The sequence below is a fragment of the Peromyscus eremicus genome, chromosome 16_21 (assembly GCF_949786415.1).
Source record: "Peromyscus eremicus chromosome 16_21, PerEre_H2_v1, whole genome shotgun sequence".
Lineage (NCBI taxonomy): Eukaryota > Metazoa > Chordata > Mammalia > Rodentia > Cricetidae > Peromyscus > Peromyscus eremicus.
The window spans coordinates 53242929-53260985 of NC_081432.1; the positions used below are offsets into that span (position 1 = coordinate 53242929).

General features: G+C 38.8%; 1 pseudogene; it reads right to left on the reverse strand.

The window, feature by feature from the left end:
• Positions 1-353: 353 nt before the first annotated feature.
• LOC131926145 (glutaredoxin-3-like) lies at positions 354-15238 on the reverse strand (annotated as a pseudogene).
• Between the last annotated feature and the right edge of the window lie 2819 nt (positions 15239-18057).

The window sequence follows — 18057 nt, forward strand, 5'->3', positions numbered from 1 at the left end:
CAATTAAGTCACGTTGGTTGCTTGAAATCTTGTAAATGATTCTTTCCTTCCCTCCCTTCCTTGAACAAGTATTGGCAGGTTGCATTTTCGAGTTACTCCTCATACAAGCTAATTTTGCATGTATGAAGAGGTCTTCATGTCATTCCTCTTTTTCATTTTGTTGTCTGCATAGTCTGTGGAGATACTTGGTTATATTTACTTTTTTAACTGAATCTGAGCATGTCATTGCCTTCTATTTTTTGGTGGAAAACAACATACATTTCTTTAGCACAATCTGGGAATCATACATACTCACTAGTGAAATACTTCTTGAGACTGTTAGGCACCACGTTTAACATGTATTACCTTTCTTCTCACAGTACAGGCAGCAATTCATTATTTTCTAAGTTCCTCAACAGTATCCAATTGTCAAACAAGCTCTCCTCTAGGCCAGGGACCAGATGGACAATTTGAGAGTCCTTTTAATCCCTGCTGCATTTTTTCATCCTCCAGGTATCAAACACTTCATACTCAACCCCAGTGCTGCTTAGGAATTCCAGAATTTGTTTGCCGAATCTGCATTTTGCTTCCTGTTTGTTTCCCTTTCTAAGTTATTATTATTTTTTAAAGATTTATTTATTATGTATACAGTGTTCTGTCTGCATGTATGCCTGCAGGCCAGAAGAGGGCCCCAGATCTCATTATAGATGGTTGTGAGCCACCATGTGGTTGCTGGGAATTGAACTCAAGAACTCTGGAAGAACAGCCAGTGTTCTTAACCTCTGAGCCATCTCTCCAGCCCTTGTTTCCCTTTCTAAAGAGTGTCACAGAAAGTCTGCTGGTTGGCATTTTGAGCCTTTTACTCTAATTTGGGAGCATTGGGACAAATGGTATCTAGCCCTTCCAGTGTTTCCAGCTCCTTAACTATGTCAGGTCCTCCTTGAGCTCTCCATAAATACAGATCTGGGAATAGGAGGGGCCAGTGAGTAGGTTTGGAGGCCCTGTGAAACTTCTTCATATGGGATACCCAAACTGCTAAGCTGAATGCTGTATTTATGAAGAATTTCCACCATCTGCTTGCTGGAACCACAGTGTGGTTCTGGAAGTGTTCCTTTCACAGACAGCATACAGGGGGCAGTGGAAGTCATGTTCTTTGGTGAATGTTGAGATCATCTTTAAGATGCCTATTATCACTAGGGGGAAAGGGGCCTCTAGACACATGTTGCTGGACTTTTTAGTCAACTCTGGGTCATGCACCCCATCTAATTGATTGACTTAGTGAGAAATCTTGAAGAGAAGAAGGATGGAAGAGAAGAAATTCATATTTTTTTCAGATACTTCAGAAACAGCTTCAGCTTCCAGGTACACAGTGAAAAACAAAAGTATATTTTAGCTAAGTCTGCCATGACAGGATTCATCTGTCCAAACCGTGGGATCCATGGAGCCCAGAATTGACCACAAGGGTGACTTAGGTTCAAGACAGAGCAGTTCCTCAAAGTACCAGCAGAGCTAGCCTTCACCCTGCTGTGGCCACCATGCTGCGTGTCACTCTTTGCACCTTTACAGATACTGTTTTGTTCTGTTTTATGGGTGTCAGAGCTGAGTAGGACTATTAGTTGTTCCCATCCCTTGTCAGCTAGCATAGAGCTTTCCAGTACTATGTAACTAATCTGAGGAAGGAAGATTTCAGGTTAGATCCATCTTGAATTATCTGAGTCCCACGTCCTATATGTGAGGTGTTTTCAGAAATAGGGACTTAACTTCAACCTCTGAGAAGCATCCAGGGGCAACAGCATAAACCTATAGTATTTTGGCAATCACTTAGACTGCCCTGGATAACCACTCATAACAAGTTTTTTTTTTTGTGTCTGGTACTGAGGTTTTTGTTTGTATATGATTCTTGCGGGGAGCATTGTCAGCCCAAGTGACACAACTTTGTTTGATCTGTCTATCTATATTATATATAAGCACACACATAATGGGATTAATCTATGGAGTCTATTTAATGATCACAGAAATTTATTTGGGGGTAAACTCACAACCATGGAAGATTTATCGTAGGGTCCAGGAAAGCTGAGCTATGTCCCATGCTGAATGGCTTGGTCTAAGATCCCAGCATCCAAAACCACGAGGCAGCCAAGAGAGAGGGCGTATGTGCATCCTAGGTCTTAAGGGTCCCCGGTGGCCATGCTTCAGAGGCAGGTACCTCAAGGTCACAGGCAGGTGTAACAGCTACAGCTGCCTCACTAGGGGTGGTGCTTCAGGGCACGGCTCAAGCAGCTGCCCACTACACACACATATATAAGTACATATTTATAATAGAATATGATTTTGTATGAATACAAAAGAATATGCTCCACTGAAGCTTTATCAAACAATCTTGGTTTTCTAAGTTCCTCCTCCCTGCTTCTGCTTCTCTGTTGTCTTCCCTCCCCCTTTCCCAGATGGAACCCCCTTCCTATTTTATTGTTTCCCCATCATACCACCTAGAACCTGCTATTTCCTCTCAGGTCTCCCTCACCTCCACTGTCCCTGCATGCTTTTCCTGATTTCTTTGATTACTCCATGTTATACACTCACATCTGAAGATTTGGAGCTAGGAACCACAGAGGAGAAAGAACATGCAATATGTGCCTTTGTAAGTCTGGGTTACTTCACTCAATCTAATCTTCTCTAGATGTATTCATTTACCTGAAAATTGCATTATTTCATTTTCTTTATAGCTGAATATATCTATATCTATCTATCTATCTATCTATCTATCTATCTATCTATCTATACCACATTTTTATTATCTATTCATCTATTGAAGAACATTTAGGTTGTTTCCAATTCCTCAATATTATGAATAGGGTGACAATGAACATTGTTGAGCAAGTAACTGGAATAGGGTGTTGATTCCTTTGAGCACATGCCAAGGAGTGATATAGCAGGGTGCGTTATGTGGTAGTTTTATTTTTAGTTTTTTCTCCAAATAATATTTTTATTGATTATTTGGGAATTTCATACAATGCACTCCGATCACACTTGCTTCCCATTCCTCTCAGGTCCACCCTCCTATACTTGTGCCTTCCCTCTATAAAAGAAAAATAAAGTACATTAAGTCCAATTTATGTTACCCATGTTCTCACTGAAGCGTGGCCAAACTCGAATGTACCACCAACACCAGCACATCCCTCGGCTATAGCATGGACCACAGACACGAACATGGCCTCAGGCGGCAACACAGACCATTGAGGTCTTTTGAGGAGGCCCAGTCTAGAAAATGAACTGTTCTCCAACTTGGACATCCTGCCATTGCTCAAAGCCAGGGTGATGGTGGTGCTAGGCAGCACGTTAGGGGGCAGAGACTGTGCCGGCTCCAGGCTGCTGTACACCACCCACTATACCACAGAATTCGAGAGAGCTCCAGGTCACTGCAAACCTCCCTGCCCTCTGGCCGCCCTGCCAGCTGATAGGGTGTGATTGGCGTGTTTGCTGGGCATGCTGGCCTGAGCCTCTGGGTAGATGAAGGACTGGCCTTGCTCAGAACAACATGTTTCTTTGTCCACTGAGGCCACGCTCTCATACCCACTGTGTCTCTACTTTTACTTCTCTTTGCTGCACGCTGGGCTCTCCTCTGCCATCTTTTTTTTTTTTTTTTTTTAAATTTCATGAAACCTGCCTTTTTTTTTTTTTTTTGTTTTTCGAGACAGGGTTTCTCTGTGTAGCTTTGCGCCTTTCCTGGAACTCACTTGGTAGCCCAGGCTGGCCTCGAACTCACAGAGATCCGCCTGGCTCTGCCTCCCGAGTGCTGGGATTAAAGGCGTGCGCCACCACCGCCTGCCTTTTGCTGTTGTTATTTTTTGTTCTGCAGATACGGTGGGCTCTGGAGACTCATACTCAGTTGCAGTGTCTCCCCTGGGGGTCTCTGTGGGTCTCTCAGGATTCTTGGAGCTGCTCTGTGGACCCCTGGGTGCCAGTGGCGGCCTCCATCTTGAATGGTGTCTCTTATTTTTCGTTTTTTAAGGATCCTCCATACTGATTTTCAGAATGTCCATGCTAGTTTGAATTTCTATCAACAGTGAACGAGTGTACCCCTTTCTCTCCAAAAACCTTGCCAGCATTTGTTGTTCGTTGTTTTGTTGCTCTTAGCCATTCTGACTGGGGCTAGATGAAATCTCAAAGTTTATTTTGATAATGATTTCCCTAATGGCTAAAGATGATGGGAACTTTTCGAGGTATTTCTTAGCCATCTTTATTTCTTCTATTGAGAACTCTGTTTAGATCCCTAGCCTATTTTAAATAAGGTCATTTGCTTCTTTGACACTCGGGCTTTTGAGTTCTTTGTGTATCCTGATATTAATCCTTTGTTAGATGTCCAGCTGGCAAAGATTCTCCTCCACTTTGTGGGTCTCTTGTTCACTCAAATGATTGTTTTCTTAGCTGTACAGAAGCCTTTTGGGTTTTATGAGGTCCCAGTTGTTAGTTGTTGGCTTTAATTCTTGGACAAATGGGGTCTTGTTCAAAAAGCCCTTTCTTACACATGTATTTTGTTGGGTCCTTCCTATATTTCCTTCTAGCAGTTTTAGTATTTCAGGTTTCAAACTGAGGTCTTTGATACAGTTAGAGTTAAGTTTTATGATTGTTGTTTTTCACGAAACTCAGTAGCTGCCCCTTACCAATTGCTGTCCTAATTGGCAGTTGCAACTCCACAGCTACCAGTAGCGCTTTGGTCGCACTGGCCATAGCCATAAGGGAGTTCTGTTTCCTCAGGCACCTGCTCTATCATGGCTGCTAAAGGGAACTGTACCTAGATCTCTATCTCTCTGTAGAACTAAAAATTCAAAGGTTGATATGAAATTCTGCTCTCTCAGAGAGGCTGAACAGCAAGTTAACCTTCCCTCCTAGTTTATGTGTTCCTCCAAAGCAGGGCGCCCGTCTGCTCGGCCCCTACTCTAGCTACTCATGGTTCCTCCCTACCACTTTCTGTCAGCTAGCTGCTGACTCAGCCTCCTGATCCCAGATTAATTTTATTTAATCAAACAAATGTAACATGTCTTTGGATCATTAAACAAATATTCCACATCGTAAATGAATGTAACACATCTTAAATTAATATTCCACAACAGGTGCTAGATATGGGTCTATTTTTATTCTTCTGCTTGCAGACATTAAGTTTTCTCAGCACCATTTGTTGGAGATGCTCTTTTTTTTTTCCAGTGTATGCTTTTGGCCCCACTTATCAAATATTAGATAGCTGTAGTTGTGTACTAATGTTTGGGTCTTCACTTTTATCCTTTTGGTCTACGTGTCTATTTTGCAGTAGTAGTAGCATATTGTTTTTATTACTATAGCTTTGTAATATATCTTGAACTCTGTAATAGTGATCCCTCCAGTATTCTTTTTGTTTAGTGTTACTTTAACTATCCGGGTTCTTTTCTGGTTCCATATGAATTTTACAACTTTCTTCTATCTCTTTGAAGAATATTGTGGGAATTTTGATTGGGATTTAGTTCAAGCTGTAAACTGTTTTTTGAAGGATCGTCAATTTTATAATATTGTACTGATTCATGAACATGGGATGCCTTCCCATTTTCTAGTATTTTTTTTCCGATACCAAGTTTTCACTATAGAGGTTTTTGCATCCTGGTTAGATTTATTCCTAGATACCTTATTGTCTTTGATGCTAAAGTAATGGGAGTGTGCCTATGATCTCCTTTTCAGTGTGTTTTGGAGTTGGTGTCTACAAAGGCTACTGATTTTAAGCTGATTTTGTATCTTGCCTAGGTTTCTGAAACTGTTGATTGTTTTCAGTTTTCTGCTGCAATTTTTAGGATCTCTTATGCAAAGTATATCATCTCCAAATGGGGTAATTTGAGTTATTTTCTTCCTATTAGTATTCCTTTGTTTTCCTTCTCATTGTTCTGGCTGGTGCTTCCAGCACTGTGGTGAAAAGGAATGAGTGTAGTGGACAGTTTTTTCTCATTCTTGAGTTTTCCTCTTCTGGTACTGATGACTGAAACCAGGGTTTCATACACTCTAAGTAAGCAGTCTCCCACTAAGCTCTGTCCCCAGCCCTCCAAGTTGAGAAGAATATTTAAGTGTTGGGTCCTGTAAATGCACAAGTGTAGCTGCCTCTCTTCTGGGTCCAACACCAACAGCTAATGGATAGCATACATTAATACCAATTTCCATTTTCTTCCTTTGAACAATTTTCCCAAATCTAAATCAAGTCTTTAATGCATCATGAGAAGGAACTTGTTATCTATAATGACTAGATAAATAAAAGTGAATTGTAACAGCATAATTATTGATCATAGCCACCTCATTGGTCTCATCTATATTTCCTGTGATTTCCAATTTGGCTCTATGCCTTGGATTTGTGCTTTCTGATTCATGAATTCAGATGTGTCTCTGCATCTTCTTGCATGATTTGTTGCTGATTCTACTCTGTGATTTGTTCTTTCCTACTGTATAACATGGGAATCTGATTCTTGAATGAACATACTAGTTGAGGAAGAATAATTTAAAATTTGGCATTTGGCAAAGTGTGTTCTACAGAATGAGATACTAAAAGAGACATATAAACTATCATCCTTACTATGTACTAGGTGTTCAGAAAGAAGCATAAAGGGATTTGGTAATGGATTCCTAAAGTTCTATAATGGTATTTTAATATATTTTAGACAAAAGATTCATAGTGAATCAGTCAGTCATTTTTAAAAAAAGGAATACTAGAGTTTAATAAGAAATGATTGTATAAGATTTAAAAAAAATAACCTTTATTTTTATCTTTTATGGATGTTTTGCCCGCATGCACGTGTACTGCATATGTACAGTGGATGTGGAGGCTAGAAAAAAGGTGTCCTATCCCCTGAGACTGGAGTTAAAAATATGTATGAGCCACAAAATGGCTTCTGAGAATGGAACCTGGGTCCTCTGTAAGAGCAGCTGGCGCTCTTAGCAGCCGCACCATCTCTCCAGCCCCAGCCTTGTAAGATTCTGTGGACTTATTTCACACAAAGAAAGGAAAGTATAGAACCAGAATATGTATATTCAACTCTTACTGAACTTACTATTCACCACAGATGTCGGAAGCCCGAAAAAGCAAACATCACACATATCTCAGAGGGCACAGTCATCTTTCAGAAGCTAGAAAGAGTTGCATTGTTTTTAAATAGAAAGCTTGAGCAGTGTCAACAGATCTTTCAGATCTCCCTCTTTCCTGGACTTGCTTAAGAAGCCAGTGAGTGATACAAAGCAAAGCTTTCCTAAACTCACGAGCTCAAAAGCCAACAGTGCAAAGAATAATAATAATAATAATAATAATTTTTGGTGTGTGCTTCAAATGGTTCTCACTGAATGATTATTATAAAGACAGGGAAGTCTCTATGTGTGATTGTCTTGTTGTGACATTTGAAAGCAGCATGGTAACTGGCATTACTATTTTCTCCTTCCAAAGGACCTCTACCAGGAAATGTAACTTAAAGGTGATAACTTAAAAAGCCATAGCACATATTCTTGGTGAAACTTGCAAATGACAAACACTAGGGATCTGGCATTTAGGCTAGGTCCTTCCACAACCTTCATGCAAAATTTAGAAAGTTCCCTTCATTTCTTTAAACATGGTTGGTACAATTTGAAAAATCATGGACGGAACATTTATTATCTTAGTGTTACAGAAATGACACACATTTATTTTTTGTTTTAATCATGCTTAAAAGATTTTCTCCATATGCCATACCAGGGGTAAGGATTTAGTCCTTGATAAATCTGTATTTCCAGAATAAAAATAATCTTATAATGGGATTTGGTTAAGCTAACACAACCTTAACTAAAGAGAGGAAAGCATGACAGCCTGAACCATCTCTGAGAAATGTCCTCGATGTAATTGTGAAAAAGAGACTATATCAAATCTAAGTTACTATTGTATAATACTGTATGGTTTTCTATTTTTGCTTTATGTATTATTAAAGATCATCCAAGGAACATTTTGCTATTATTCCAAATGTTACATCACCAGTGAATGATAAAATCAAAATCTGAGACCTGACTTCTATGAAGCCTAAAAAATATCTCCTTCATATATAAATGGTTTGTGACCCACCTTTACTGTAATATTATTTTAGAGATATATTTGCTTTTATTTCATTTTTATGAGTGCTTACCTTCATGTGTTTATGTGCGTCATGTGTGCACAAGCCAGAGGAGGACAAAAGAGGGCATTGAATACCCTGGAATGGGGATTAAAGATAGTGTGAGCTGCTATGTGGGTGCTGGGAACTGAACTTAGGTCCTCTAAAAGAACAGCAAGTGGTTTTACCACTGAGCAATCTCTCCAGCCCTGACCCACCTTAAAAAAATCAACAAAATATCCCAGACACTTAGATATTATATATGAGTACTGACTCCACCATCATGTTTTTTTGTTTTGTTTTGTTTTGTTTTGTTTTGTTTTGTTTTGTTTTGTTTTTGAGTAAAGCATGCCATTCCAGAAATTGCACGATGCACTCAACATTGTGTTATAAAATAGTTTTTGTGTTCCAAGATTGCCTAACTTTCCACTAAGATACATGTTAGGAGCATGTATTTAAGTAGGTCAGGCTAAGCTGTGTGATGCTGGCTAGGTTAGATAATATTAAATGCATTTTTGGTTTAAACTATTTTATTCCGGCTATGATATTTGGAATATAACACCATTGTATGTCAAGGATAATCTCTATTACATTTGCAGCTGTATATAGATGTAGAGTTCAATGACTGGCCGAATATAGAAATAATGTTTCCTCAAGAATCCATTATTATCTAAGTAAAAGTATGTCCTAAAAGAGCTGACTCAAATTCTAGCAAGTGTGTGATTTTTGTCTTATAGTAATGTGTTGAACACAAAAATAATGACTCTGTAATCACTATTCAAAGATCTTAACATAGATATATCTGTCTTATTTATCAAAAAGAAAAAAACAACAACAACCAGAGTTTGGGAGTTAAGCCATACAATTGTTTGACTCACTCATTCCTCAGCCTCAGTTTTCTTATCTATAAATTAAGGAAGTTGTATTCAGTGTGCTATATGTATTTCTTCCTTTATATAATAATCTTCCTTCTCTAAGTCTGAAGTACAGGGAATTCTATTAATCTAGAAATTGCAATACTAACCGTGAAAGTTGTTTCTACCTCTGGGTTTTGAGTGAGGACAGGCAAGATCATAACACTCTTCCTTCATATACTCACTTTCAGGGTTCATCATAAAGAAGAAGGCATTTCCAGGAGTACTTTACTCATGGTGCATTATAAGGATGTACTTGGCCTCCATCCTTTTCTGTCTTCCAAGACCAGGACTTTAAACATTTTAACATTTGTCAATCATTATAAGTAACTTAAGTCTATACTGGTCTTTGATCTAATTTGTTGTAATTGAATAGGAGACTTTTGTGTTATAAATTATATGTGCTATGTTTGAAGCACCTATGAGGAAGAATGTCTGGGCAGAGAAGGCATCAGATTTACAGATTTTTTTCAAAGCAGGGACCCTTAAACATTTTTCCATTCACAGTTTGTTTTGCTCAAGAAATTTTTTGTGGCCTTAGGTAATTAGACAGATAAAGTAGGTATACAAATAAACTACATACTGATAACAAATCACAAAATGATTTATTTTGAAAACAACCATTTGGTGTATATATAGCATATCATTTTATCATTTATTAAAGATATAAGCAAATTCACATATGAGTGAGACAGATGTGTTTGTTTATGTTTGCATAAAGAATTAAATCTTGGCTGAATATTTGAAACTGAGGGATGTGGAATATGTTCAGCATTTTTCAGAGTTGATCAATATTTTTATTTTTATAATTGTCAATGTTGAGAGCAATGTTTCACATAGTACATCTTAGAGATTACTGAAAATTCTATCCCATTCCCAAGGCAAAATCAATTTAAATTTTTATGAAGCGCCTCAGGAACTCAAATCACATTTTATGTGTATGGTATATGTGTACTCATGCATGTACTAGTGTGAGGATTGTATATGTGCATATAATAGACACTGAAGAGTCTTCCTTAAGTGTCTTTGAGACAAAGTCTCTCATTGAACCTGGAGCTCACCAGTTCAGCCGGATTGCCTGACCCGCAAATCTCAGCAATCCTCCTGTCTCCACATGCTCCACGCTAGGATTACAGGTACTGGTCATCATGTATGGCTCTCTCCATGGATGCTGGGGAGTAAGTGCTTTGCTGACTGAAGGCTATCCCTTGCCTTCTAACAGCAATCTTAAAGATCAAACATTCTAACACATACAACTTAAAGATGTGCTAAACTGATTCTTACATATTGAAGAACAACGGTAGGAAAATATCAAGTCTGTATCTCTTGCCATTAAGGCATCACTTCTACAACAGCAAAGAACTTTTTAGTACAGTCAAAACACTACAACTCCTAACACAATAGTTTCAAATCTGATCCAAAGTGTTGGGAAGTATTTGTGGTGAATCCAGGCATGATGGCACACACAGAGCTAAGTACATCTGTTTTGTGTTCAGAAGCAAGCCTACAGGGGAGTTGTGAGAAGCAGCATAGGTAAGTCCTGCTCTAAAACACTTTACATTTATTATGTGTCTGACTTTGATTTAATATTTGGTTGATGGGCATTCAAAAATCTTTTTTTGTTGGGAACTGTGTGGCCTAGTTTTGGATCAGCATATGAATGCTTGTCCAAGGGGTCTCTGTGAAGCAAAGTCCATGGAGATGGTCTCTCACTTGGCAAGAACCAATGGATCTTGAGCTGGTGCAGAATACTGTTGAGACCACACAGCCTGCACACTCTCTTCTCTCTCATAATATTGACGATTCTCATGGTGGTTTTTAGTTTCACTTTGTCAGTTATGCATGGGACAGATTTGATCATTCCCAGAAACTCCATTTTCTTCTCCAATATTTTCTCCTAAAAATCTTTGGGAACTGATGCTTTTCAGGTTTCTTATGTAGAGGCTTAGGCATACAAGACCCTTCTGTAGGGCAAGGGAACAGTTGGAGAAATACAAGCTAACTGTGTGCAAGCAGTTTACGGCAAATCACCCCTATTTCTGTAAATAGGTTTTGTTAAGTTTTGAACAATATTGTTGTTCTTTAAAAATGTGTGCGTATGTTTCTCATCTTTAGCTTTGCAAGGACAGGATGTGCCTGGCTCGATATCTAGCAAAGCTAACAAAACACTGAGCGTTGCTTTGGTTTAAAAGTTGTTTTGATGTATAAGTTGGAGAAAGATTTTTTTCTTTCTGGAGGTTAATGATGGAAAGTGGGGGAAAACACGCTTGTTTTCGAAGTATAGATAAAGATGGCTTGAGCTGTTTGGGGCCGTCCACTTGTGTGAAACTCATCTGGTGGTCAGTCAATTTTTCTCCCAAAGACGCGTTTCCCCATCTCAGGACCCTGGCGTCCGTTGCCGTTTTGGTTTTCAAATTCCACATTCAGTTGTGCAGCCCTACCATACATTGTAACCACAGTGTGAAAAGCTGAGTGCATTCACAGCTTCTCATGGACAGGGTGGAGCTCACTGGAGCTCCTTCCTGCTGAGCTGGGGGCTACTGATGGGCTGGTGGCTGGGGGAGTCCAACTGGTGAGCCCAACCAAGCTCCAAAGGGCAGTTCTAAACTTATGGTTCCACGGATATCCCTGATGAAGATTGGGTCACAACACAACACAAAACAAAAAGACTTGAATATGAGAAAGAGACTGGTAGGGAGTAGGGGAGGTTGATGGGTGGGGCAGAGAGAAGAAAAGACTGGGACAGGAGACTACACAGAAAAACCTTTTATATATGTATGGAATTGCCAAAGAATAAATTTAATAATAATAATGATGATAGTAAATAATAAAAACTGGGCTCAGCTGTGCAAGGGTTTTCAGGGGGAATATTCAAAAGAAAGCACATAGCAAATGGAAAAGGCCTTGGGCAGTCAGGAAATTGGCTGAATTCTCCATTCTAAGTCTACAGGATTTCTGGCATCCTAAAGACTTAAAGGGATTTGAGGGATTTGTGATACATCTGGTAGTCTCAGGAAAATATTTTAGGTGATTAATTTATTCAGTAGTTAATGAATGTGTATCTTTTACTACGTACTAGGCACTACCATAATTATAAGAGATATAAAAATAACAGGACAGGGCAGGATATATTCTTTAAAGGTTTATGTTTTGCTAAGAGCTTTTATTTGTGTAGTAATTCACAGAATCTGTATATATGTAATCATAATCTCTCTATATAATCATAATATATCTCAGCATGTATTAAATATAGAAGTGTTTTTCTCCAGTTTTTTTCAATTTCAAATGTATTTTTAAATGCTTTTATTATATTTAGATCATTTCTGAAGTAGCAGCCATATGCCAATCTTCCATCACTTTTACCCATTAGTCACTCTACTTACATCCATAAATTGATGCTGTGGATGGCTATACTTTCTTCCTTTTTTTCTCCCCGATACAGGGTCTCACTATGTAGCTCTGGAGATTCTGGAACTCACTGTGTAGACCAGGCTTACGTGGTACTCACAGAAATCCACCTGCCTGTGCCTCCCAAGTGCTGGGATTAAAGATGTGTGCCACTATGCCTGGCTGTATATGTTCGAGATATGGCTTCTTGGTTTCAATCAGTGTAGACATAAAGGATAAGTTGTGCACAACAGTACAATACATATTAGGTAACTTTTGAAGACATAGATACAGGGTAGTACGTTTAAAGGAGGAAATACTGCTATTAGTCTAGAATAGTAAAGGAACACATTATAAATAATAATAAACTTCAGCGGTCTGGTCATGTAGATAATATCCATATTAGTTACTTTTTTGTGGCTGTGACAAACACTATGACCAAAAGAAACTTAAGGAAGAAAACAATTTATTTTGGCTTATGATTCCAGAAGATAAGAGTCCATCATGGAGGGTGCCAGGGGCAAGAAGTTGCCTACCACATCTCCTTCACCCATAGGAATCAGAGAGAAAGAGAAGGAAGCTGGGCCATCAACCCTCAAAGATTGCCTCCAGGGACATATTTCCTCCAACAAGGCTCCACCTCTAAAGGAACTTACATAAGTTCCTCAAACAGTGCCACCGTCTGAGGACAAAGTGTTCAAATACATGAGCCTGTGGGGTCATGTGTCATTCAAACCGCCACAGCATCAGAAAGTCAGGGACTAGAAAATTTGAATTTCTGTTTAGAATAATCTTTACTCCATCATGCTTTGAGCCCTACTTAACATTAGCGTATCTGCTTCCCTACCTACTGGTTTCCCTCTGGAATATTATATGAATGAAATTTCACAAAAGAACCTTACTAGAATGTAAGTTACAGAATTAATAAAGCATTCATCACAACGAAGGAAGAAAAAAAAAAAGAAGAAGCTGAGCTGTGCGGCACACCTGATTCTGAGGTCCTGAAGTCATACTCACATGGTGTTTAAGAGCCAGATACCTGAACACTGTGATTTTATTCTCTCTGCAATACAGAGGACTAGTGAGTTTTGGCCACTCTTCATAATCAGAGAATGTCATATACCAACTACTGTTTCCTAAAAACAATCATTTCTTCACTTGAAGCAAGCTTATATGATATCTCCAAATATTGTTTACATGCAAGTTCCTTAAAGATTATGTTTGCTTTCTCTCTTTAATACACTCAGTGGATTCATTTGGTAATATATTCACTGATAGGTTAGAGGAAATACTGTCCTTTTGAATCCCAAATTAGGTAAATGGCAAGTATTATTAGGTCCTGGGAATCGCCTAAATCGTTCCCTTTGAAAACTACTGAAACTGCGTCATTAATTAGGAGTTAGCCTAGAGGTAGGGGCCTGATTCTGGTCGTCAGTTCTAACCAGTAAGAAAATCAGCTCTGTTCTGAACAAGGTGTTTCTGCTTGTAATATCAACACTATGGAGATGAAGGTAAGAGGATTGCCATGAGTTCTAGGTCAGCCTGGGCCACAGTGTAGGTGCCTGTCACAAGTAAGCAAAGTCAGTTCCTCCCAATCTGAACAGAGAATTTGAGGTAGTGTTAAGTACTCCAACTTTTGACTCTTGTAACAAGATATGTAACAAGACTTGTGGCTACTTGGATTAGACACCCTCAGGTTCTTAGAGATTTTATTGCAATATGATCAAAAGACGTGGACCCTGTTGACCTATGGGAAGGAGGTTGCCTTAATTTGGGGAAGTCTAGGCACTTATTTACTTTAGTCTGATATCTCGCTGTTTTTGTCATCCTTTCAAAACAAATCAGATGGGAAGCACGCTTAGTCTGTAAATACCTGCATTTATTTTCCTGTGTAAATACTACACTCATGTAAATAGTACACTCATTTCTGAGGTATGGCACATGAATCAGTTCTGCTTACCGTCACAGAGCTACTGTCTTCTAAATTCTGGGCACTGAGGACCAGCTGCTTCTATAGATCAAGGTTTTTTACCTCTCAGTATTTCTGTTCTCTCCTCACTGTCCCCTTTACATGGCATCTTCCTATTCCTCACAAAGTGACTGCTGGCAAACATGTTTCTTAGTATGTGCGAGACTATTTTTTAATCAATTTGCAAATTAAAGTCAGTAATAGTTGCCTCGCCACAATGGTTACATCTGAGTAACAAAAAGTTTTTTTTTTTTAAATAAAGAATTAGTCATTTTATGAACAGCAGCAGTAAAAAAAATAGCCACTTATTGTAGCTATGTCTGTAGGAGTGTCAATAACAGTTGGAATTATTATTTTTAATTCCCATGGGGCTGTTAGTGTCCCCGGAAGACTTGGACTGTAGGAAGTAATGTGTGTGTAGATATATATCTGTGGTATATCTTATTTCCTTAGAGTTAGTGAGTTGATATTAAATTCACTAAAATTTGTAAAATCTGATATCTTTTGGCTTGACTGAATGTTTCTGAGGGAAAGCATTTCTATTTCTAGAAACTAAACTAGTAGATGTTTCTTTTTTCACAAAATGATGCTTTGTTCATTGAATAAATGTTAACGGGATTTCTCTGAAGTTTTAAGTTTTATCCTAAAATCACACGATTTGTCAAGCTTTGAAGACCAGGAATGCAATGAAAATCTCCTTGCTTTACCTCTGGTTTCCTCAGCCTCCGTGAGGCTTTCTGGCACTGTGGTGTCAGCATCCTTTGTTCCGGAGCTCCTTCCTGCTCTGCTGTGCACTGTGCGCTTTCCGCACTGGGCCTTCTCCCACTTCCTGGCCTTTTATGACTGCAAAGGACTTGAGCCCGACTGTCCATTCCATGAGATCTAAAGCTAGCTTAACACAGTGTTAATTTCTTCCTTCATCTATCAAGCAAAGCTGTCGCAGTGGCCAACTGAACTTTTGAAAGTTAGAATGGCATCAAGAGGATTGCTCCTGGTTTTCCAGAGTGCCCATCAAAATGCCTCAGACAGGTGTTTAAGCTTATCCAGGAATCAGAATCTATGACTGTGTGTTTGTGTTTTTGGGTTACTGAGGATTAAACATGGGATCTTCCACATGGTAGACCACTGAGCATATTTGTAGCCCAGAGTATATTTTGTGAGGAACTCCCCTCCATAGTTTTTACATGTAACTTAAACATGCTAAGTATCATCATCATCATTATTACTATTTATTTTTGAGATAGGCTTTCACTGTGGAATCTCACTGTGGTTTATTATGTATAACAGACTGTCCTTGAACTCACAGAGACCTGCCTGTCTCTGCCTCTCCAGAACTGGAATAAAAGGCATGGGTACACATTGCTGTAGATGATATGATAGTGAAGTTTTGTGCTATTTTGAAGACAGGGATAATTTAGTGTATGTGATTTATATGTTAAAATAAAACAGAATGGGAGCCCCTTGGAGTCATCCCTTAGGGTTTTTTGTTTTTGTTTTTGTTTTTTTAATTCACAAAGCAGTTATTCAATCAAGACTTTAGACATGTGTAGCAGCACACCTCATACATACAGGGAGGCAGACAAGAGTCCGAATAGCTAAAAGGTGCATGGCTTCAGCTTACTACCCTTATTCTGCTTTGACAATTATAGAGCTAAGAAAATAGTGATGAAATATTAGGGCTAGATAAGAAACTGCAGTAAACAGTTCCCGTTTCTCCGCTGGGAACACCCAGGCCTGTCGCTATTGAGACAGAGTGACCATTCTAAGCTTGTTAGTGGTGGTTACAAGATTGGAACTTTTCTAAGTCTTGCGTTCTTCTTTTTCACTACAACCTTTTAGGTACCTTTAGTTCTTGATGCATGATGGCAAGGCACCTATGCAACGTTACTTATATAAAAAAAAAACCCATAGGGCCAGGCCCTGTGGTATATGAGACATATCAGTATCAATTTGTATAGCTAGTGCCTGGTAATTTTAAATAAGGTTGAGTCATATACAAGCAGTATTAAAGAGGAAAGCACAACAGAGATGCAGACAATTGTCCCCATTCTTTTGGCAAAGCATTTTCCTTCCAGCCGTAGAACGCACTTTGCCTAGTAAGCTGGAGTCTCTCCCTGCCATCCCTGCTCTTCTAAGGGACCATCTGCAGACAGAGGTAGTTTGGGGCTTTAATTCTGCCACTTTCAGTTTTCTGCTTTTTTCACCTGTGTGTGACTCGACTTCCTCAAAGACAAAATGGAGCTAATGTTAGTACCTGCCCCAAAGACTTGTTATGAGAAATGCATAAGCTAACGCCAATATATCAAGTACTTAGCAAATGTTGAAATGTTGACTCTGACCTTCTCACACCTCAGTACTCTGGCATTGCTGCTGTCCCCCATAAGGTGAAATTTTAGAAGCTAAAATACAAAGAGGCTGTGCTATTCGAAAGGCGGGTACTTTTTTATATTGTAAAACTAAAGATTAGAGATGTTTAACTCTCCTAACGTTAGGAACAGACTTGGTATTACAAATGATTCTCTTGCAGAGCATGTGAGATTTCAATGGGTTGATGGTGAGGACTGGATCAGGGCTTCTCATTTTCTTCTGCCTTTCTGCAGAGTGTAGCATCTCACAGCCCTGGGCAATACAGCATTGGAATTGTAATATTGTCGGTCAGTTTCACACATGCGGTGACAACCTCTGTCAATACTATAAGTTATTTTAAATGTATCTTTCTTATTTTATTATTGTTACTCTATTATTATTATTTATTATTTTACTATTGTTGTTGTTGTTTTCAAGACAGGGTTTCTTCATATAGCCCTTGCTGTCCTGGAACTCACTTTGTAGACTAGGCTGGCCTCAAATTCTTAGAGATCTGCCCTGTCCTCTCTGCCTTCCAAGAGCTGGAATTAAGGGCAAGCAACATCATGTTGGGCTTTTTATTATTCTTACTAATTTTTAGTTAGCGTATAAAATAATGGTTTCATATACTTACATCACTGTATTTGGCTCATATTTACCCCCTTCCCACCACATCATGTACTGTGGCCCAAGAAATATTTCATGTTCTAACTTAGGTGAAATAAATCACCAGTTTTCAAATTTCACATGGAAAACAAAAAAAGAAATCAAATGGAGTTCGAGTTTACCGAATGAAGTAAGTCTATGCAGTGCAGCATTTTCTGCATAATTCGGTTCTGATTGCCAAGTCTTAGTGACTGCTTGGCTGTGCTTGAGGTCTTTAAAAGACTTGTTTCTTACAAACACAACACAAGAACTACTTACTGCTGCTTTATCCAGCTTCTGCCACAGGAAAACATCGGCTTTCTCCGCTGTTCCCACCTAACATTTAAAGACTCAGGAAGGCAGCACATGCTCCATTCATTTGTAAACTACCCATCAGACCCTTAAAATTAGTTTCCTGTAAAAACGTCAAGAAGAGCTTATTATGACTTTAATAGAAAGGTAAATCAATCATTTGATAAAGTCATCTGTCATACTATCAACTAATAATTGATACACAGCTTGACATTCTGATTTTAATCCTTAGGGAAGAGTTAGAAATAATGTAAGCAAAATATGCATATTTAAATTGGCAGTTGACAATAAATGTGGATGTTGCAGCTTGAGAAATGGGCTTCTAGAAAAAAATAAAGCAAGGTAGATTGCTATGTGAGAATAATTATGTCATGTAATTTGCATGCAA